Below are 24,757 nucleotides of genomic sequence, written 5' to 3'. Positions count from 1 at the left end.
GACTCTGGAGATTGCTTCTACTTGGAGGTGTCTTTTGTTGCATTTTGTGAAAATTGATTGAGCAGCCCAGGCCCATCAGTCATGTCGGTGATCTGTGGCTGCTGGACGGCAGCCCTGAGACCCCCGCTCCTTACAGGACGGCATTGTGTGACCACCATGTAATGTCACGCCAGGAGAGCTGCAGGTGCCATCAGCAGGAAGGAAATGGGTCTCACTGACATGGCTGATGGGCCCGCTCCTGTGAACAGATGATAATAATTACCATATGATAATTATAATGATAATAATAATGATAATGTTACCATATGGCGATGGCACGGTACTATCCGGCGGCGTCCCTACAATAGTACCCAGCGGCTCCCCACACGATGGTACCCAGCGGCTCCCCCACGATAGTAACCAGCGGCTCCCGCACACGATACTACCCAGCGGCTCCCCACACGATACTACCCAGCGGCTCCCCACACGATACTACCCAGCGGCTCCCCACACGATACTACCCAGCGGCTCCCCACACGACACTACCCAGCGGCTCCCCACACGATACTACCCAGCGGCTCCCCACACGATACTACCCAGCGGCTCCCCCACAATAGTACCCAGCGGCTCCCCCACGATAGTACCCAGCGGCTCCCCCACGATAGTACCCAGCGGCTCCCCCACGATAGTACCCAGCGGCTCCCCCACGATAGTACCCAGCGGCTCCCCCACGATAGTACCCAGCGGCACTCCCACGATACTACCCAGCGGCTTCCCGCACGATACTACCCAGCGGCTCCCACACGATACTACCCAGCGGCACTCCCACCATACTACCCAGCGGCTCCCCCACGATACTACCCAGCGGCACCCCCACGATACTGCCCAGCGGCTCCCCCACGATACTGCCCAGCGGCTCCCCCACGATACTGCCCAGCGGCTCCCCCACGATACTGCCCAGCGGCTCCCCCACGATACTGCCCAGCGGCTCCCCCACGATACTGCCCAGCGGCTCCCCCACGATACTGCCCAGCGGCTCCCCCACGATACTGCCCAGCGGCTCCCCCACGATACTACCCAGCGATGCTCGTACGATACTACCAGCGGCTCCCCCACGATACTACCCAGCGGCACTCCCACCATACTACCCAGCGACGCTCGTACGATACTGCCCAGCGGCTCCCCCACGATACTGCCCAGCGGCTCCCCCACGATACTGCCCAGCGGCTCCCCCACGATACTGCCCAGCGGCTCCCCCACGATACTACCCAGCGGCTCCCCCACGATACTACCCAGCGACGCTCGTACGATACTACCAGCGGCTCCCCCACGATACTACCCAGCGGCTCCCCCACGATACTACCCAGCGACGCTCGTACGATACTGCCCAGCGGCTCCCCCACAATACTGCCCAGCGGCACTCCCACGATACTACCCAGCGGCACTCCCACGATACTACCCAGCGGCTCCCCCACGATACTACCCAGCGGCTTCCCGCACGATACTACCCAGCGGCTTCCCGCACGATACTACCCAGCGGCTTCCCGCACGATACTACCCAGCGGCTTCCCGCACGATACTACCCAGCGGCTCCCCCACGATACTACCCAGCGGCTCCCACACGATACTACCCAGTGGCTCCCCCACGATACTACCCAGCGACGCTCGTACGATACTGCCCAGCGGCTCCCCCACGATACTACCCAGCGGCTCCCCCACGATACTACCCAGCGACGCTCGTACGATACTGCCCAGCGGCTCCCCCACGATACTGCCCAGCGGCACTCCCACGATACTACCCAGCGGCACTCCCACGATACTACCCAGCGGCTCCCCCACGATACTACCCAGCGGCTTCCCGCACGATACTACCCAGCGGCTTCCCGCACGATACTACCCAGCGGCTTCCCGCACGATACTACCCAGCGGCTTCCCGCACGATACTACCCAGCGGCTTCCCGCACGATACTACCCAGCGGCTTCCCGCACGATACTACCCAGCGGCTCCCCCACGATACTACCCAGCGGCTCCCACACGATACTACCCAGCGGCTCCCCCACGATACTACCCAGCGACGCTCGTACGATACTGCCCAGCGGCTCCCCCACGATACAACCCAGCGACGCTCGTACGATACTACCATATAATGTTGTATAATCCCTTGCTCATATTCAGCGGTTTCCAGTTCCGATGTTTCTATCATGCCGCTGGTGAGGACGTTTACCATGTGCCGTGCATGATGGGGCCTGGTGGCAGTCGCCTCCTTCTTGTGATGGAATCCGCCGAAGATGAGTTCGGGTGGAGTTCCCCTTTAAGTGCTCCATGGAGGGAACGGGTCTATCTCTTTCTGTGTTGTGTAATCGTCGGCCTCGAGAAAATGTAGCATCGTATTGGAAAATGTCTGTTCGGAGGTGATGGAAGCTGCGACGCTGCCTCGCTTTTGTCGCTTTATTTTCTTTTGTTTTCATCTATTTAGTCAGAGCAGAAAGCCGGAAAGATTCACTTAAAGCGACGTTTACCTGTAGAATTCTCATCCCTTTTCTGCAATTTGTATGTTGTTTAGAATAACTGATGCTGGTGACGGCTGCGGTGAATATCGGGGCGAGAAACTTCCAGAAACATTTTGTTGGTTTTGTCCCATTGATTTAAGCGACGGAAATCATCTCCCAGGAGCCGCAGGTGATCGATTATATTACAGGTGGTAAAAATGTGACCCTCGAACCACCCTCCCCCGCAGTGCGAAGAGACGAGCGGCGTCTGCTGATCCTTCACCGAATGGAACCCCCATGTAATGTAACTAACGCAGAAAATCCTCCAAACTCCGACAACTACTGGATGGATCAGTAATGTATGTACACAGTGACTGCACCAGCAGAATAGTGAGTGCAGCTCTGGGGTATAATACAGGAGGTAACTCAGGATCAGTAATGTAATGTATGTACACAGTGACTGCACCAGCAGAATAGTGAGTGCAGCTCTGCGGTATAATACAGGATGTAACTCAGGATCAGTAATGTAATGTATGTACACAGTGACTGCACCAGCAGAATAGTGAGTGCAGCTCTGGGGTATAATACAGGAGGTAACTCAGGATCAGTAATGTAATGTATGTACACAGTGACTGCACCAGCAGAATAGTGAGTGCAGCTCTGGAGTATAATACAGGATGTAACTCAGGATCTGTAATGTAATGTATGTACACAGTGACTGCACCAGCAGAATAGTGAGTGCTGCTCTGGAGTATAATACAGGATGTAACTCAGGATCAGTAATGTAATGTATGTACACAGTGACTGCACCAGCAGAATAGTGAGTGCAGCTCTGGAGTATAATACAGGATGTAACTCAGGATCTGTAATGTAATGTATGTACACAGTGACTGCACCAGCAGAATAGTGAGTGCTGCTCTGGAGTATAATACAGGAGGTAACTCAGGATCAGTAATGTAATGTATGTACACAGAGACTGCACCAGCAGAATAGTGAGTGCAGCTCTGGGGTATAATACAGGATGTAACTCAGGATCAGTAATGTAATGTATGTACACAGTGACTGCACCAGCAGAATAGTGAGTGCAGCTCTGGGGTATAATACAGGATGTAACTCAGGATCAGTAATGTAATGTATGTACACAGTGACTGCACCAGCAGAATAGTGAGTGCAGCTCTGGTGTATAATACAGGAGGTAACTCAGGATCAGTAATGTATGTACACAGTGACTGCACCAGCAGAATAGTGAGTGCAGCTCTGGAGTATAATATAGGATGTAACTCAGGATCAGTAACGTATGTACACAGTGACTGCACCAGCAGAATAGTGAGTGCAGCTCTGGAGTATAATACACTAGGTAACTCAGGATCAGTAATGTAATGTATGTACACAGTGACTGCACCAGCAGAATAGTGAGTGCAGCTCTGGAGTATAATGCAGGATGTAACTCAGGATCAGTAATGTAATGTATGTACACAGTGACTGCACAAGCAGAATAGTGAGTGCAGCTCTGGAGTATAATACAGGATGGAACTCAGGATCAGTAATGTAATGTATGTACACAGTGACTGCACCAGCAGAATAGTGAGTGCAGCTCTGGGGTATAATACAGGAGGTAACTCAGGATCAGTAATGTATGTACACAGTGACTGCACCAGCAGAATAGTGAGTGCAGCTCTGGAGTATAACACAAGATGTAACTCAGGATCAGTAATGTAATGTGTGTACACAGTGACTGCACCAGCAGAATAGTGAGTGCAGCTCTGGGGTATAATACAGGAGGTAACTCAGGATCAGTAACGTATGTACACAGTGACTGCACCAGCAGAATAGTGAGTGCAGCTCTGGGGTATAATACAGGACGTAACTCAGGATCAGTAATGTAATGTATGTACACAGTGACTGCACCAGCAGAATAGTGAGTGCAGCTCTGGAGTATAATACACTAGGTAACTCAGGATCAGTAATGTAATGTATGTACACAGTGACTGCACCAGCAGAATAGTGAGTGCAGCTCTGGAGTATAATGCAGGATGTAACTCAGGATCAGTAATGTAATGTATGTACACAGTGACTGCACAAGCAGAATAGTGAGTGCAGCTCTGGGGTATAATACAGGAGGTAACTCAGGATCAGTAATGTATGTACACAGTGACTGCACCAGCAGAATAGTGAGTGCAGCTCTGGAGTATAACACAAGATGTAACTCAGGATCAGTAATGTAATGTATGTGCACAGTGACTGCACCAGCAGAATAGTGAGTGCAGCTCTGGGGTATAATACAGGAGGTAACTCAGGATCAGTAATGTATGTACACAGTGACTGCACCAGCAGAATAGTGAGTGCAGCTCTGGAGTATAACACAAGATGTAACTCAGGATCAGTAATGTAATGTATGTGCACAGTGACTGCACCAGCAGAATAGTGAGTGCAGCTCTGGGGTATAATACAGGAGGTAACTCAGGATCAGTAATGTATGTACACAGTGACTGCACCAGCAGAATAGTGAGTGCAGCTCTGGAGTATAACGGAGGATATAATCTTGCATTGATATTTATTTTTATCATGTGCTTTTCTACAGCCTCATCCAGAGTGAAGTTCACACTTCTGCCCTCTCTCTTTCCTGTGGCTGTTCCTCTGAACTGTACCCCTGCGCGATTCCGCACCCTGCTGACGTGTTCCCCTGTATTGCGCTGCTCAGGCTCTGTATTTCGGGGGCTCGGTGCAGTCTCTGCCTGTCACAATGTGTCGCGGTCTCTTTCATCCTCGGCAGTCGGAGCTGCAGGTGTTTGATCTTTACAGAGATCGGGGATGAAGAGCGCCTGTGACGGACGGGGGGTCGGATCACTCCAATTCTTTCAGTCTTTACAGAATTAATCTGCTCCCGGCTTCTCGTAATATTTTTAGAAAACAAAGCCGCAGTTCCCAATGCACGGAGGTAATTTCTGCTTTCAGTGGATTTTGTAATTTAGATTTGAACCTTCCTCTCCCGGGGATTTTGCTCACATGTTTAGTTACTGCTCCGTCTGTTGGATGCGAGAATGAACCAGGTGTAATCCTCTGAGAACACGGCAGCGAGGAAAAGGAGTGGGAACACGGGAGCGAGGACACGGCAACGAGGAAACGGAGCGGGAACACGGAGCGAGGACACGGCAGCGAGGAAACGGAGCCGGAACATGCAGTGATTACACGGCAGTGAGGTCACGGCAGTGAGGTCACGGCAGTGAGGACACGGCAGCGAGGACACGGCAGCGAGGACACGGCAGCGAGGACACGGCAGCGAGGACACGGCAGCGAGGACACGGCAGCGAGGACACGGCAGCGAGGACACGGCAGCGAGGACACGGCAGCGAGGACACGGCAGCGAGGACACGGCAGCGAGGACACGGCAGCGAGGACACGGCAGCGAGGACACGGAGCGGGAACACGGAGCGAGTACACAGCAGCGCGAGGACACGGCTGCGAGGAAACGAAGTGGGAACACGGAGCGAGGACACAGCAGCGAGGAAACGGAGCTGGAACACTGAGCGAGGACACGGCAGCGAGGAAACGGAGCTGGAACATAAAGCGAGGACACGGCAGCGAGGACACGGAGCGGGAACACGGCAGCGAGGAAACGGAGCAGGAACACGGAGCGAGGACACGGGAGTGAGAACATTGATGTTCTCTTCATTGCATTTTGACCTTTTATTATTCGTAATTTGTGACTTTCCATTTGTGGCTGATTCGGCCTTTTTCCCATTGTCTTTTGTGGTTCATTTTCTGATCTTTCCGTCTCTGTGGCTTTTCCAGATGTTTTAGACGAATTCATCAAATGTGACTTTTGACAAGTTGCTATGTTCCCTCCTCTTATGTATCCCGGGCTCTGCTGCAGCCAATTACTTGTGCACTGTGACATCTATTAAATTGATACTCTGTGAATCGTGGCACTTTTTTGCGCTAAATAGTCACAAAAAGCTAAGCGACAACAACGATGATAGATTACGGCATTTATTTATTTTTTACCTTGTGGAACATTCTGGAGTTTTGTGCAACATATTAAAGATTTGGTGCAAAAAAAATGAACGGCAGTAAATACAACAAGACAAAAACTAAGTGTGACAAAAATAATGAAAATGGTCAATCAGGGTCATTGTGCCCCCACAAGCCTTTCCTATGTGCTGCCATAAATGCTTGACAGGAGCTGGACCCCTGGAGTGGAGCGGGCCGGTGGTCTCATTGCCCATTTTACAGATTCCCGGCTGCCATGTTTGCTTCCTCTATCAACATACATAAGAGTTCTAGAAAGTGTTCAGCCGGTGCCCCTTATAATTACCCCCGGGGTAGGTGCCATCTAGTCTCCGGGATCCCAGCGTTGCACCTGCCGGCCATTGCCCTGTGTGACCATCAGATATCGTGTCCCCCTCCGGGCTGCAGTGTGGGGGGCTCGGTGATGGGATCTTCACTCCCTGTAATTGGTGGCCATTAGTTAGGACGGATTTGGTTTGTAGCTGATTATACATAAAACCCTTAGGAATTCGTCGAGTCCAAGTGTCACGGGTTCCGTCTCCTGTATCACACAATCAACAGAGCAAGAGAATAGTGAACAATTCCAAGACCTTTATTTAGTCAAAACACGAAAGGTCCATATATACGATCCATCACACAAAGGATAAAATATTCCAGAACATGAATACAGTTCAGTTACAGAATAAAAGTCCAACAATCCAGCACAGAGGATGACAGTCCATATTCCCTTCTTTCTCTCTCTGACGTGCTGTCTTCACATCATGGGTTCTACACAGGATCTGTGTCTCACCTCCCTCCTCATTCACAGGTTAGGGGGGTGGGTCGCAGGGGCTCATTGTTTCAACAAGCTAGGTCACCATGTCATTAGCATATTAGCAAACAACATTATTCACTGACCCTGTGGAGAGATAACAATACAGAACTGGGGGGAGAATATCAGATGGCAAATAACAACTCAACACCATGAAAATAAGTAAAATAGAAATATACACAAAATGATACCCACATAGCATATCACTCCATCACAACCTCTCCCCCCTCATAATAAGTGAGCACGCCATTAGGTCTACACAGACCTCTGGCCTGCTCACTTTAGTCCACTTTGCTCCACTGCTTATAGTTCCTTGTACAGTGGCAGGGGTTGCAATAATCATGAGCACTTGTCCATAAATTCCCGGGTCCTGGCTTTATGGTCCTACCAGGCTTTTTGACTGGAGTGGGCCGTTCGCTGATGTTCATTAGCCAAGGTAGCTAGCTGGGCGAGACAGTCTCTGAACTCTAGAACGTAGGGAATGATGGGCGTTACGGTATCTGTGATATCTCCCTCCAATTGTTCTTTCAGAAGAAGGAGAGGCCCACGGACCTTCTGCTCCCACAAAATGACTTTGCAACTCCCCAATGTCATTTCCAAGGAGGATATCTGCAGAAGTCCTCCCATAACGCCAATCCAACACAGTTTTTCTCCAAAACCATAATCCAAACGTACCAAAGCTCGCTGTATATATTTGCAGACACCCCCCCACCAGGACAATGGGAATTCCTGGGCCTTGGTGAATTGCCTCGGATCGAACCACACGGGGATCAGCGATAGTCAGGAATGCCCCCGTGTCTCTAAATTCCAACACTTTGTATCCATCAATTAAGACATCCTGCAGGTGGCAATGCCGTTGCTCTGTATTTCTGATGGACAAAGGCCGGAGTCCGTACACTCCAGGAGGGGTATCTATGGTGCCGTGGTCGGTGGTCCACTCTGGTGGGGGTGGTGGTAGCTCTTCCTCAGGTGGGATGGAGTGCACAAGATGCACTGGACGAGGTGGGGCTGCGTGGGGCTCCCTCCGAATCCTTGAGGGACAGCCAGACTGCAAATGTCCAGGTTGCCCACACCCATAACATCTCCTCTCTGTGATACCCCCAGGTCGTGGTCGGAACTGTTGGGGCCCAGGACTGTGAGCTGTGATTGTCGTTGGCCTGCGGCTGGGTGGAGGGGCAGATATAATCGGAGGGGGACGGGGCGCAGGAGAAGGCCGTGGTTCATTGTCCAGAAGCCTCCTCCATTGCGGTCAGATAGTAAGGGCTTCATCTGCCAGGGCTGCAGCTCTATCCACGGTGCACGGCGTGCGCTCCCGGACCCATTCCCGTACCTCTGCGGGGCACTTGGCAAGAAATTGTTCTATAAGGAACGCCTGTGTAACATCTTCTACAGTAAAGGCGTTTTCTGCTTCCAGCCATCTCCGACATGCCTGGGACATCTTATGTGCATACATCCTAAACGATCCCCCCGTAGTGCATGGGAGGTCTCGGAACTTGGCCCTATAGGAGTCTGGGGTGATAGCATGGTAATCCAGGATAGTCTGCTTTACAATGTTATAATCCCGATTCCGCTGTGAGTCAATGGTTCGATAAGCCTCCGCCAGGCTACCGTTCAGGAGTCCCACTAACAAACGCATCCAGCCAGAGTAAGGCACCTCCAAAACAGCTCACTGCTGCTCAAAGTCCTTGAAGAACCCCTCCACATCTCCGGAAGCCTCATCAAATGGCTTAAAGTCTGTCCGGGTGATCCGTACAGGCTCCCGGATCATTGGGTTTACATTCCACATTGCGTTAATCCCTCTTTCAAGCTCCATTGCTTCTTGTCTCCGCTGTGCCCGGCGGGCAGCCTCCTCCTTGTACTCCTGAAAGATGCCTGGGCCCAGAACCGCCATCTCCTCTTCGTACCACACCACCCACTGGCTTTTTGGGGTGGGGGTCCTCGTCTCCAGTGCTTGTCCTTCAGACATATGGCAGGAGGTGGTCTGGCTAGCACCCACCAGTAGATCAATTAAGGCCTCTTTAGTCAGTCCCTGGTAGTTCAGGCCCAGGTCTCTGGCTCTCTCCTGTAAACTGCATACAGTCCAATTTCTGTACTCACTCTGTGGGTGGTTCTCCATTAGGTTACACTCTGTTGATCCCGCTGCTTGCCACCAGTTGTCACGGGTTCCTTCTCCAGTATCACACAATCAACAGAGCTAGAAAATAGTGAACAATTTCAAGACCTTTATTTAGGCAAAACACGAAAGGTCCATATATACGATCCATGACACAAAGGATTAAATATTCCAGAACACGAATACAGTTCAGTTACAGAATAAAAGTCCAACAATCCAGCACAGAGGATGACAGTCCATATTCCCTTCTTTCTCTCTCTGACGTGCTGTCTCACATCATGGGTTCCACACAGGATCTGTGTCTCACCTCCCTCCTCATTCACAGGTTAGGGGGGTGGGTTGCAGGGGCTCATTGTTTCAACAAGCTAGGTCACCATGTCATTAGCATATTAGCAAACAACATTATTCACTGACCCTGTGGAGAGATTACAATACAGAACTGGGGGGAGAATATCAGATGGCAAATAACAACTCAACACCATGAAAATAAGTAAAATAGAAATATACACAAAATGATACCCACAAAGCATATCACACCATCACTCCAAGTGTAAAGCAGCCGCCTCCAGAGCGTTGGCTCCGCGCGTCTCCGGTCTATGGGCCGCGGTGTGAGGACCGTAATGAGGGGGTAACCTGATGTGGCACAAGGAATAACGACACCTATGTGACGTGGACGGATTATCCCGTCTGCGGCCCCTCGTCACATGCTGCGTGGGTTCAGTCTATTGCTCTCTGTTATCAGCCATCCCTCTCTTGGACCGTGGTTTCTAACAGCCGCTTCTCTGCGCTTATGAAACCAGTTTTGTTTTTGTCTCAATTTTGTGCCATTTTCATTATCTCGGCTTGTAGTGAGTGGGGATATTCTCACATACATCCAAATTCAGTAAACTTGCCCTGGCCCAATACTATTTATTGGGAATCTTACCTGATTTTTTTTCTTCTCCATTTTTAGAACAGCAGAATGTATAGTGAGAGACCCTGATTCCAGTGATGTCACTTATTGGGCTGTTTGCTGCAGTTGTGATGAAGTCCCTGTTTTCTCTGCTGCAGATTAAGCAGTTTTCTGAATGCTGAGCTGTGTATAACCCTGCCCACATCACTGGCAGCTCTGTATACACTGTGGATAGGCAGAAAGCTGCCAGTCGGTGGTAGGGGCGGGGTTACACCGAGCTCATGAATATGGCGGATACATGGCCGCAGGTTTGAGTCGTGTAATGATAATTTTTTGCTGATAAAACTAATTTTATCAAAACTGCAACAAGCTGCCCAGTAAGTGACACAGCGCTAGAATCGGGGTCTCTGCCCCTACAATATGCTGCTCTCAGATTAGGTGCCAGAAACCTGCTGACAGATTCTCTTTTTTTTTTAGACTTTACAATGTATTCAGTTTAGACAAACTTCTGGGATGAAATCGCATCAGCAAATCTCCCTCCTGTGCGGACAACTTGTTACAATGTATCAGTCTGGAAGGTTGATTTCAGACCTCCCCCAACCCTTTAAACATGTTTAGACTGTGTGCAATTGTAACAAACCCTCAGGTGTGAAGTTATAGGTCAGGATGGGTCTTCAGCTTCTGCGGGTAGCAAGACTGTTCTCATGCTGTGACGACAATCGGGGGCTCCTGAAAATGGGGGGGAGACGGGAACAGTTGGGGCTGATTCATCATTTGCATTTTTTTTGTCACTTTTCCTTCTTTTGTCTGTTTTTGTTGTCGTTTTTGGATCAAATTCTTCAAAAACGTCGCAGACAGGATGGATTTTGCAAAAAAAGCAAAGATGTTTCTTTTTCTCTTGTCACATTTCCAGAGAAAAATGTCGCACTCAACTCAGAACATGTGCAAACATTTCTGCATAACAGATCCCTGGGATGTGAGCGGGGGAGGGGACTGGAGCTTATTATTAAAAAAGGTTGCGACTTTTCAAAAGGGAATCGGCTGCAAACCTGGATAATAAAACCCAGCCTCACAGCGAAGAACAAAGAGACGAACAAGTAACAACTGGACTTCACGACAGGCGAAGAAAGGAAAGAAGATCTTCAGAAATGGACACAAAACTGGTGAAAATGCAGCAATGAACGAGGCCCAGAAAGTCGCACAACTTCCACGTAAGAAGGATTGAACGTTATTTACATAGGACTGCTGCGGCCCCTGGAACATTTTGTCTCCGTTTCTGACATTGTTGAGTCTTTTTCTTGCAGAATTTAGTGCTCAAACCTCATCCCGGCCGCTCAGGGGCTGAGTGTTCTGCAGCGCACGATGGGTTAACGCTCTCCGGCTGCCAAATCAATTGTCTCCGAGTATTGAGGAAAACAAACAGTTTGATTTTCTCGGTTAATTTTGTGCCTGAGGCTTCGTCAGATAAAATAAAAACCTTGTTAATCAGAAGTACTGCCTTTATCTGGGATCGTTATTCCTCACAGCATCGCCACGGCTCGCAGCAGACGGCGAGCAATGTATCACCGTAAATAACGTGTCCGGACGCCGTCCTATAAATCTCGCGCATGAATTACCGCGGGACAGACTGTAAATGGCGCAGTGCGAGCCGGGTCGGACGCTGTAGCACCGGACTCCAGGGGTGAAGCCAGAACTCGTCCGTTATCTCATTATTCCCACCATCTGATTTTGTTCCTTCTTCCGCTGGTTTTGGCGTAACCTGGCGATGGCGGCTCCGGAGACTCAGGGTAAATGATGGGGAATGATCTGTAGCCCCGGCGGCCTCCATATTGTAATGGCGCTCTGGACTAATGGGACATGGCTCGGGGGTGGATTTCTGCAGCCTGAACCTACTGATCCCTGGGAGAGAAGTGGTTCCCGAGATGTCTGGCAGCTGCTGCTCGCCCCTGGTACACATGTTCGTCTGTCCCTGGCGGCAGCGCTGCGCAGAGGTCGTCGCACTGTTGCACTTTGCGGTTCTGCTGTTCCAGTCTTCTATTTAGTTCGTGCAATCTGTTTATGAACCAGGAGGTCCTGGATGAGCAGACTCATACATCCCCCAGGGAATTATCTCTGGTTCTGTAACATGAAGCTGTCCCTTCATCATCTGACTCTGAAGTACTAAGCATTGTAGTACCACAAGTCTCACGTAGAACCCTCTCTTTCAGAATATTGGGTAAATGTGATAAGTGCTGGGGGCGCGAGTCTGTTAGTTTATATGGAAAAGAAAGAAGAAAAATATCCGAGTGTAGTCGGGACCCCCATCCTACCTGCAGTGGAACGTTCCTGGACCTCTCCAGCTGGCTGCATCATTGTGGAGCAGACCACTGTTCATAGGTAATAGGGACTCTGACTACAATTAAGAAGGCAGTGTAGTCAGATATCAGGAGATTAGTATTTTTTTTTCTTACCTCCCAGTTTGAGTGACTTAGAACTTCAGATGCCCTCAGTGTATCTAGAGGGGCATTTTGGGCCAATCCCGATCCCAATCTATTCCCCTCTCATTACAATTCACCATCCTGGCTAGATGGGCTCCACAGCTCGCAGTGCGGTTTGGGACCAGCCAGAGTGAATCTTTGCCCCCACCACGTTCAGCTTTCTTTCCCCCCCGCTGTTTTGAGCTCATCACATCATTACATCATTATTTTTCCTCTTGTATTTCACCTAGTTTCCGGACTTGCATCTGACGCAGATTTGAATGATAAAGGGCGCGGGACGGGGGGACCGCTCTGCCGGGACGGGGGGGCCGCTCTGCCGGGACGGGGGGACCGCTCTGCCGGGACTGGGGGGGGGGGCGCTCTGCCGGGACTAGAGGGGGACGCTCTGCCGGGATGGGGGGGTACTCTGCATGGGCGGGGGATGTGTGCCCTGCATGGGCGGGGCCACTCCTGCAGGAGGGGGTAACATAGTAACATAGTTAGTAAGGCCGAAAAAAGACATTTGTCCATCCAGTTCAGCCTATATTCCTATATTCCATCATAATAAATCCCCAGATCTACGTCCTTCTACAGAACCTAATAATTGTATGATACAATATTGTTCTGCTCCAGGAAGACATCCAGGCCTCTCTTGAACCCCTCGACTGAGTTCGCCATCACCACCTCCTCAGGCAAGCAATTCCAGATTCTCACTGCCCTAACAGTAAAGAATCCTCTTCTATGTTGGTGGAAAAACCTTCTCTCCTCCAGACGCAGAGAATGCCCCCTTGTGCCCGTCACCTTCCTTGGTATAAACAGATCCTCAGCGAGATATTTGTATTGTCCCCTTATATACTTATACATGGTTATTAGGTCGCCCCTCAGTCGTCTTTTTTCTAGACTAAATAATCCTAATTTCGCTAATCTATCTGGGTGTTGTAGTTCTCCCATCCCCTTTATTAATTTTGTTTATCTCCTTTGTACTCGCTCTAGTTCCATTATATCCTTCCTGAGCACTGGTGCCCAAAACTGGACACAGTACTCCATGTGCGGTCAAACTAGGGATTTGTACAGAGGCAGTATAATGCTCTCATCATGTGTATCCAGACCTCTTTTAATGCACCCCATGATCCTGATTGCCTTGGCAGCTGCTGCCTGGCACTGGCTGCTCCAGGTAAGTTTATCATTAACTAGGATCCCCAAGTCCTTCTCCCTGTCAGATTTACCCAGTGGTTTCCCGTTCAGTGTGTAATGGTGATATTGATTCCTTCTTCCCATGTGTATAACCTTACATTTATCATTGTTACACCTCATCTGCCACCTTTCAGCTCAAGTTTCCAACTTATCCAGATCCATCTGTAGCAGAATACTATCTTCTCTTGTATTAACTGCTTTACATAGTTTTGTATCATCTGCAAATATCAATATTTTACTGTGTAAACCTTCTACCAGATCATTAATGAATATGTTGAAGAGAACAGGTCCCAATACCGACCCCTGCGGTCCCCACTGGTCACAGCGACCCAGTTAGAGACTATACCATTTATAACCACCCTCTGCTTTCTATCACTAAGCCAGTTACTAACCCATTTACACACATTTCCCCCAGACCAAGCATTCTCATTTTGTGTACCAACCTCTTGTGCGGCACGGTATCAAACGCTTTGGAAAAATCGAGATATACCACGTCCAATGACTCACCGTGGTCCAGCCTATAGCTTACCTCTTCATAAAAACTGATTAGATTGGTGACAGGAGCGATTTCTCATAAACCCATGCTGATATGGAGTTAAACAGTTATTCTCATTGAGATAATCCAGAATAACATCCTTCAGAAACCCTTCACATATTCTACCAACAATAAAGGTTAGACTTACTGGCCTATAATTTCCAGGTTCACTTTTAGAGCCCTTTTTGAATATTGGTACCACATTTGCTATGCGCCAGTCCTGCGGAACAGACCCCGTCGCTATAGAGTCCCTAAATATAAGAAATAATGGTTTATCTATTACATTACTTAGTTCTCTTAGTACTCGTGGGTGTATGCCATCCGGACCCGGAGATTTATCTAATCTTATTTAGCCGGTTTCGCACCTCTTCTTGGGTTAGATTGGTGACCCTTAATATAGGGTTTTCATTGTTTCTTGGGATGTCACCTAGCATTTCATTTTCCACCGTGAATACCGTGGAGAAGAAGGTGTTTAATATGTTAGCTTTTTCCTCGCCATCTACAACCATTCTTTCCTCACTACATTTTTTTTTCATGCAAATTCTGATCGTCTTCTGTTATAATCATTCCAGCATCATATCCAAAAAGTCTCTCCTTTCAGGCGCCGTCCGCCAATCTTGGGAAAAACAGCGAGTCCAGCTGTATGTTCCTGACACTGAAATTGGGTCACGTTCCTTAACCAGGTAGAATGGGTGGGGGGGTCAATCCACTTTTCCAAGACTCTGAATGCCCTTTATTAATGGAATCCCTATTCTGCCCGGCTCCTTCTCGTCTCCTGACGTTCAGTTAATGAAGCGGGTAGCTCAGGATGAGCAGATCCCAGGGAGTGGCGCAGGTCACACTTGTTATATGGTATATTATATATGGAGGTGATGATTTCGGACCCGGACAGATGCTGCCAGGACCCTCCTGTACCAGGACTGTTAACCCTTCATCCACTCAGGCTGCAGCGTCCTTATAAGGAGAGAATTCTCCACAGGGAATTGTCCAAATCGTGGAAACTTCCAAGAAAGGATCAGTCCGAGCCCAAAATAAACAGCCGGGGATCGTGGGAAGAAAGCGAGGAAAATCGGGGAATTTACACTGAGTGTCTACACGATGGAGACTAGAGCGGATATACATCTATATCTCCCCTAACATAGACCAGGCTGGTATAACCTGGGCATCTCCTGTATATAATTATATATGTACAGCTGGTATAACCCGGGCATCTCCTGTATATAATTATATATGTACAGCTGGTATAACCCGGGCATCTCCTGTATATAATTATATATGTACAGCCGGTATAACCTGGGTATCTGCTGTATATAATTATATATGTACAGCTGGTATAACCCGGGCATCTCCTGTATATAATTATATATGTACAGCCGGTATAACCTGGGCATCTCCTGTATATTATTATATATGTACAGAAGGTATAACCTGGGCATCTCCTGTATATAATTATATATGTACAGAAGGTATAACCCGGGCATCTCCTGTATATAATTATATATGTACAGCCGGTATAACCTGGGTATCTGCTGTATATAATTATATATGTACAGCTGATATAACCTGGGCATCTCCTGTATATTATTATATATGTACAGCTGGTATAACCTGGGCATCTCCTGTATATGATTATATATGTACAGCTGGTATAACCCGGGCATCTCCTGTATATAATTATATAGGTACAGCTGGTATAACCTGGGCATCTCCTGTATATAATTATATATGTACAGCTGGTATAACCCGGGCATCTCCTGTATATAATTATATATGTACAGCCGGTATAACCTGGGCATCTCCTGTATATAATTATATATGTACAGCTGGTATAACCTGGGCATCTCCTGTATATAATTATATATGTACAGCCGGTATAACCTGGGCATCTCCTGTATATAGTTATATATGTACAGCTGGTATAACCTGGGTATCTCCTGTATATAATTATATATGTACAGCCGGTATAACCTGGGCATCTCCTGTATATAATTATATAGGTACAGCTGGTATAACCTGGGTATCTGCTGTATATAATTATATATGTACAGCTGGTATAACCCGGGCATCTCCTGTATATAATTATATAGGTACAGCTGGTATAACCTGGGCATCTTCTGTATATAATTATATATGTACAGCTGGTATAACCCGGGCATCTCCTGTATATAATTATATAGGTACAGCTGGTATAACCTGGGCATCTCCTGTATATTATTATATATGTACAGCTGGTATAACCCGGGCATCTCCTGTATATAATTATATATGTACAGCTGTATAACCTGGGTATCTCCTGTATATAATTATATATGTACAGCTGGTATAACCCGGGCATCTCCTGTATATAATTCTATATGTACAGCTGGTATAACCCGGGCATCTCCTGTATATTATTATATATGTACAGCTGGTATAACCCGGGCATCTCCTGTATATAATTATATATGTACAGCTGGTATAACCTGGGCATCTCCTGTATATTATTATATATGTACAGCTGGTATAACCTGGGCATCTCCTGTATATGATTATATATGTACAGCTGGTATAACCCGGGCATCTCCTGTATATAATTATATAGGTACAGCTGGTATAACCTGGGCATCTCCTGTATATTATTATATATATACAGCTGGTATAACCCGGGCATCGCCTGTATATAATTATATATGTACAGCTGGTATAACCTGGGCATCTCCTGTATATAATTATATAGGTACAGCTGGTATAACCTGGACATCTCCTGTATATAATTATATATGTACAGCTGGTATAACCCAGGCATCTCCTGTATATAATTATATATGTACAGCTGGTATAACCTGGGTATCTCCTGTATATAATTATATATGTACAGCTGGTATAACCCGGGCATCTCCTGTATATAATTATATATGTACAGCTGATATAACCTGGGCATCTCCTGTATATAACTATATATGTACAGCTGGTATAACCCGGGCATCTCCTGTATATAATTATATATGTACAGCTGGTATAACCCGGGCATCTCCTGTATATAATTATATATGTACAGCAGGTATAACCTGGGCATCTCCTGTATATAATTATATAGGTACAGCTGGTATAACCTGGGCATCTCCTGTATATAATTATATATGTACAGCTGGTATAACCCGGGCATCTCCTGTATATAATTATATAGGTACAGCTGGTATAACCTGGGCATCTCCTGTATATAATTATATAGTTACAGCTGGTATAACCTGGGCATCTCCTGTATATTATTATATATGTACAGCTGGTATAACCCGGGCATCTCCTGTATATAATTATATAGGTACAGCTGGTATAACCTGGGCATCTCCTGTATATAATTATATATGTACAGCCGGTATAACCTGGGCATCTCCTCTATATAATTATATATGTACAGCCGGTATAACCTGGGCATCTCCTGTATATAATTATATATGTACAGCTGGTATAACCTGGGCATCTCCTGTATATAATTATATATGTACAGCTGGTATAACCTGGGCATCTCCTGTATATAATTATATATGTACAGCCGGTATAACCCGGGCATCTCCTGTATATAATTATATAGGTACAGCTGGTATAACCTGGGCATCTCCTGTATATTATTATATATGTACAGCTGGTATAACCCGGGCATCTCCTGTATATAATTCTATAGGTACAGCTGGTATAACCTGGGCATCTCCTGTATATAATTATATAGGTACAGCCGGTATAACCCGGGCATCTCCTGTATATAATTATATAGGTACAGCCGGTATAACCCGGGCATCTCCTGTATATAATTGTATATGTACAGCTGGTATAACCTGGGCATCTCCTGTATATAATTATATATGTACAGCTGGTATAACCTGGGCATCTCCTGTATGTAATTATATATGTACAGCCGGTATAACCCGGGCATCTCCTGTATAATTATATAGGTACAGCTGGTATAACCTGGGCATCTCCTGTATATAATTATATATGTACAGCTGATATAACCTGGGCATCTCCTGTATATAGTTATATATGTACAGCTGATATAACCTGGGCATCTCCTGTATATAATTATATATGTACAGCTGGTATAATCTGGGTATCTCCTGTATATAATTATATATGTACAGCTGATATAACCTGGGTATCTCCTGTATATAATTATATATGTACAGCTGGTATAACCTGGGCATCTCCTGTATATTATTATATATGTACAGCTGGTATAACCTGGGCATCTTCTGTATATAATTATATATGTACAGCAGGTATAACCTGGGCATCTCCTGTATATAATTATATATGTACAGCCGGTATAACCTGGGTATCACCTGTATATAATTATATATGTACAGCCGGTATAACCTGGGCATATCCTGTGTATAATTATATATGTACAGCTGCTATAATCCGGGTCTTCTGTATATAATCATATATGTACAGCTGCTATAACCTGGGCATGGACTATTGATAACAAGTCTGTATGGGTCACAGACATTAATCATCCGCTTTCCTGTCTCCTCAGGTTGCTGTGGTTGACCCCCGGCCCTGGCAGTGATGATGAGCGCCCCCCAGTGATGCTGTGCTGGTAGGTGATGCTTTGTGTTTCCTTTGTTGCTGCTCCTCCTCTTCCTCAGCAGTTGTTGTGCCGCCTTGTGGCCGGTGATTGTCAGCTCTGTGGGGCCAAACCTTAGTTGCGCTTTTCCTAGATTTGATATTTACTTCCATGTTTGTGTCATTGATGACTGGAGATAAAGGGGGCCAGGGACGGCGTTTGGGGGTTATAAACTGGGCAGTTTCCCAGTGCCCCCATCCACAGAGGGCCCCCGCTTCCGCAGCCTCTTCATGAAGTGGACAGAGGATTTCTTCTTTTTTGATACTTTGTTTCCTGTTTGTATCTTGTTATGTTACTCGCAGCTGATCCAGTGTCAGTGACTTTTGTGTTTGGTCGTTTCTGCCTCTGACTTTCTGCTGATCGGGGCAGTGGTCGTATGTCTGACCTGTGTCTGTCTGTAGGAGAGCGGAGTCCTGCAGGTTGTTACTCCCTGCGTCCTGGAGGCCACACAGCGTGACACATGTGACATGTAATGGACGGGAATTGTTGTATGTGGCGTCTCCCGGACCCCCAGTAACCATCCTAAGACCTCCGCTTGCTGTGTGTAGAGAGATGGATGTCGGCATTCGGCGCTGACCTCTTCCTGCTCTCACTGCTCATGAGTTTGTTACAATGTATCAGGCAGGTGCTCTCAGCCCGGAGTCCTGGAGGCTCAGAGGATTGTCTGCAGCGGTCGGCCCATGGTGACAGCTGATTGGGTGAGGCTGGCTCTACAACCTCCGGAGGAGCGGTCACTGTCCTCATCCTCCGGTCCTAGAGGAAGTTGGTAGTGATAGTCCGTCAGCCAGCGAGGGCCCTTCCAGGTTCTGACCGGGATTGACCCAGTGTAATGTTTACCCACATTAGAGACCAGCGTGGCGCGGGTAGAGTTAATGGCGCGGCGCCCCCTCCCTGCGAATAATTAACAGACACATTATGGAGTTTCTGTATGGGGCCGGCATGGCGCATTATGGACGCGGATCCTCTGCGACAACACGGCCCATTGTGCTGCAGGTTGGGGCCTCATCGGCAATTCTTTGGCGTGTCAAACACAGGCAGCAATGAAGGACAGGGTGGGTCACCTCTGCCCGCACTGCATCCTGGGTAGGGGGTCCGGGACAAAGGTGCAGGGATGGCTGACTTGCCCTCGTTCACAGTGTTTTATAAACGTGGTGTTTCCGCTGAAGATACAATGTATCAGGGATGGAATTCTGGGAGCGATGACTGAGGCTCTTGGAGGACACAGCGCAGGAATGATGAGGGTGCCAGTGCTGAGGTCGGGGGGCTGCTCCCACTCTGCTGTGCACATTCCCGCTCTGTTCTGACTGCGGCTCGGATTGGATTCCTGCACCTCGAAGACGTCCTGATCATCTCCTGTAATTCCGGAGGCTTCACTTAATGCCGCTATGAAAGAAGCAATCTGAAGTAATAGCGGCTCCCACCACCTGATAAATAAAAGATCAATTACTATGGAAATGGCGCCGGATTATCGCCAAACTGTATTTCTGGGAATATCTCTGTAATTGAAGCCAAAAATATGGCAAAGTATATTATAAAAATTAACTTTGCCGCGGGCGGAGCGCGGAGAGGGCAGGACGCAAAGTCTCCGCGCGCTTCACCGCTCGCTTCACCGCTCACTATGTCCGCCAGAAGTGCGAGCTCTGTAAATTTATTACCTGTTACTAGCGGGAGCGGAGCGACTTCCTGGAGGAAACACTCCTGCCATCCCGGGACTGGATACATTGTATCAGAGGGGGAAGGGCCCCCACAGTCACTACATCAGCCCTGGTGGGCCCTTACCTAAGCCGATGGACGGGTCATCACATGACCGACCTGTAAGTGATAAATCACTGGTGACGGAACCGCTGCAATCCCCACAATCAGGAGAGCAAGATCCATGTCCCCTGTGAGAATAACGTAATAGTGCTCATGCACCACATCCAGCCCATCAACCCTCGGCCCATGGAAGTGGATGGAGCGCAGAACACGCACCGAATCCGATTCACCATGATCTTTGTGAATGTGGCCTAGTCGACATCCCAGTGATCATCCTTGTGATTGTCAACATCCCAGTAATCAGACCCAGTGATCACCCTTGTGAACGGTTGCCGTCCCAGTGATCAGACCCAGTGATCACCCTTGTGATTGGTCGCCATCCCAGTGGTCAGATCCAATGATCATCCTTGTGATTGGTCGCCATCCCAGTGGTCAGATCCAATGATCATCCTTGTGATTGGTCGCCATCCCAGTGGTCAGATCCAGTGATAAGACCCAGTGATCATGCTTGTGGATTGGCCCACATCCCAATGGTCAAACCCAGTGATCATCCTTGTGATTTGTCGCCTTCCCAGTGGTCAGATCCAGTGATCATCCTTGTGATTGGCCAACATCCCGGTGGTCAAACCTTGTGATTGGTCGACCTCTCAGGGGTCAGTCCCATCATTGTGATTGATTGACATCTCAGTAGTCAGACCCAGCGATCTTCCTTGTAATTGGTCCACATCCCAGTGGTCCAACCCAGCATTGTGATTGGCTGACATCGCAGTGGTCAGACCCAGCGATCTTCCTTATGATTGGTCCAGTGGTCATCCTTGTCCTCTCAGGGGTCAGTCCCAGCATTGTGATTGTTCCACATTGCAGTGGTCCAGATCACAGTCAACATCCCAGTGGTCAGACCCAGTGACCATCCTTGTGATTGGTCCACATTGCAGTGGTCAGACCCAGTGATCATCCTTGTGATTGGTCAACATCCCAGTGGTCAGACCCAGTGACATTAACTGGGGTTTTTGGAACTTGTGATGACACCTCGGTGGTCGTGTGATATCACTTTGTTGGTTGTGTGATGTCACCTTGTTGGTTGTGTGATGTCACCTTGTTGGTTGTGTGATGTCACCTCGGTGGTTGTGTGATGTCACCTCGGTGGTTGTGTGATGTCACCTCGGTGGTTGTGTGATGTCACCTCGGTGGTTGTGTGATGTCACCTCGGTGGTCGTGTGATGTCACCTCGTTGGTTGTGTGATGTCACCTTGTTGGTCGCGCGAGGTCACCTTGTTGGTCGCGCGAGGTCACCTTGTTGCAGGGTGGATAAAAATCAATGTTTTTTAAAAAAAAATCAAAAAAATCGGATTTTTTTGATTTAAATCGGATTTTTTTGATTTAAATCGGATTTTTTTCAATAAACTGCTTTTTGAGGAAAATATTTTACCATCCAAAGGTTCTTCCATCATGAGATAAAGCTGAGTTGTTTAACTCAGTAGAATAAAGGCTGTATATGTGTAACATTCACAATGCCATGCTCTTCCAGAGGTTTCTGTAGTATTAGTGGGCAGTTTCTCTCCTATATTATCACAGACGCTCGCTTTACTTACGCAGTTCTCAAAACTGAATTTGACTCCGCAGAGGTCCCAGCCTCTTCTTCATGGCAAAAATGTTACAACATGAACAGAGTTGAGAAAAAGACCTTAATCCTATTGTTCTACAAACCTATGAATACAGAATCAACCCCTTCAGTGCCAAGTCCAAGAAGTTAGACAATATGTTTCTGATTGTTTGGAGTGGAATAGATCTGCACAACACAAGAAGAATGTGAATCTAAGTGTTTTGAGGAGGAAGGGCAAGCAGACAAAAAAATGAAAGTGAAACTTTGAGCACAATACTGCAGCATAGCCACAGACAGACAAGTCTGGATCTGTTTGTGTGTACGATCTGAGGTTTATTACATTCTTTCCTTATAATGGCAGCAGGCCGTAAAAGAGACCCAGTTTGGGAATATTTTAATGAAGCTCCTTCGCCTATCGGTAAGGCAGGCATGCGTGCAAAATGCAAACGATGCAACAAAGAGATGCAAGGCCTGGTGGCGTGAATGAGGCAACATCATGAGAAGTGCGGTGATGAAGATGACCAAAGAAACACTTCACTATCAACATCTTCATTTCCCTTCTGGTTGCAGTTTTCATAATGTGATTTCAAACGGCAAACAAGTCCTTGGATATCCTTTTGACAGTATTTGCACTTTGCTCTTGCACCTTTCTTTCCAAGATCTGCTGCTGGCATCTCAACAAAATGAACCCAAATAGGGTCTCTCTTACGACCTGCCATGGCTCACACAGATCACTTATGAAGTTTGATTGTTACTACAGCCAAGTACTGCTGACTATCCAACAAGTTTGGGCATGTCAACTGAATGGAAAAAGAAACTAAACCAAAAGTGAAACCAAGCTAGAAGTGTGGAATTAAAGGGGCAGTATGAACAAAATGTGGAGGCTATTAATAGTTTATACAATTAAGACATGCTGCTTTTAAACACCTACCTATTGCCATATAGTAAAACAAAAAAGATTTTTACTTACTTTGGGGTCCCCCCCTCACCCTGGCGTTAGATCGTTGCCCCTAGTTTCGTCCGTGTAACTATGGGCGCACATGCGCACTGCTCTCACTTCTCATTTTAATCGTGATTTATATTAAAAAAAACCTTTTGATTTAAATCAGTGATTTAAATCATGATTAAAATCATGATTTAAATCGATCCGATTTAAATAGAAAAAAATCTTTTGATTTAAATCGTGATTTAAATCATGATTTAAATCGGCGTGATTTAAATCAATCCACCCTGCCTTGTTGGTCGCGCGAGGTCACCTTGTTGGTCGCGCGAGGTCACCTTGTTGGTCGCGCGAGGTCACCTTGTTGGTCGCGCGATATCACTACACTGTGTTCCAAATTATTATGCACAAAGTTTCGGAGTGATAAGGTTAGAATTTTTTTGTTTGCCATTTAAGCTCATTGATGGTGATGTGTGTCAGGGCTCTTTATATCACTGAAAGCGATTGCAGATACCTGTGCACATTAGTTTGGCCGGTGTGTCCAAATAAAGGCAAGACTACTTAAGAAGGCTGTTCCACATTATTAAGCAGCCTACATTTTTTGCCAAAATGGGAAAGAAAAAGGATGTGTCGGCTGCTGATAAGCAACAAATTGTGGAGTATTTAGGTCAAGGCATGACTACAATCAACATTGCCAAGACACTTCATCGTGATCATCGCACAATCAAGAAGTATGTAGCTGATTCCCAGCACACACATGTGCGTGCTGATAAGGAAAAATTGAGGACTCTTTCCAACAGGCAATTGCGTAAGGTTAAAAGAGCAGCTGCAAAAATGCCTTGTCATAGCAGCAGACAAGTTTTTGAAGCTGCTGGTGCCTCCAACGTCCCCAGAACAACAAGATGCAGGGTCCTTCAGAGGTTTGCAGCTGTGCGTAAGCCGTCCTGTCCACCACTCTATCCACTGCACACAAGCAGAAACGGCTCCAGTGGGCCAAACGATACATGAAGACTGACTTCTAAACTGTTTTGTTCACCGATGAGCGCCGTGCAACGCTCGATGGTCCAGATGGATGGAGTGGAGGATGGCTGGTTGATGGACACCCCATGAAAACACGGCTAAGGTGCCAACAAGGAGGAGGTGGAGTAATGTTTTGGGCTGGAATCATGGGGAGAGAGATTGTCGGCCCCTTTATGATCCCTGAAGGGGTAAAGATGAACTCCATAATCTATGTGGAGTTTCTAAAACAACACTTCCTGCCATGGTTCAAGAGGAAGAACCGTGCTTTCCGCAGCAAGATCATTTTCATGCAGGATAATGCACCGTCTCATGCTGCAAAAAACACATCTGCATCTCTGGCTGCTATGGGCATAAAAGAGGA

The 24,757-nt window shown here is 47.4% G+C and overlaps 1 protein-coding gene across 3 annotated transcripts in view; it reads left to right on the top strand.

Moving 5' to 3' along the window:
- Positions 1 to 24,757, top strand: part of SEMA5B (semaphorin 5B) — a 257,209-nt gene that overhangs the window by 63,293 nt on the left and 169,159 nt on the right. The window contains exon 2 of one of the 3 annotated variants that reach the window (XM_077273308.1): positions 18,989 to 19,051. The exons of the other annotated variants lie outside the window; for them this stretch is intronic. The gene's annotated coding sequence lies outside the window, so the exon portion shown is untranslated. The remainder of the gene's footprint in view (positions 1 to 18,988; positions 19,052 to 24,757) is intronic. 3 annotated transcript variants of the gene reach the window in all.

Source organism: Ranitomeya variabilis, chromosome 7, assembly GCF_051348905.1.
Source record: "Ranitomeya variabilis isolate aRanVar5 chromosome 7, aRanVar5.hap1, whole genome shotgun sequence".
Lineage (NCBI taxonomy): Eukaryota > Metazoa > Chordata > Amphibia > Anura > Dendrobatidae > Ranitomeya > Ranitomeya variabilis.
Note: the sequence above shows the minus strand (reverse complement) of the source record. Positions and strands in the feature narration are given on the sequence as shown.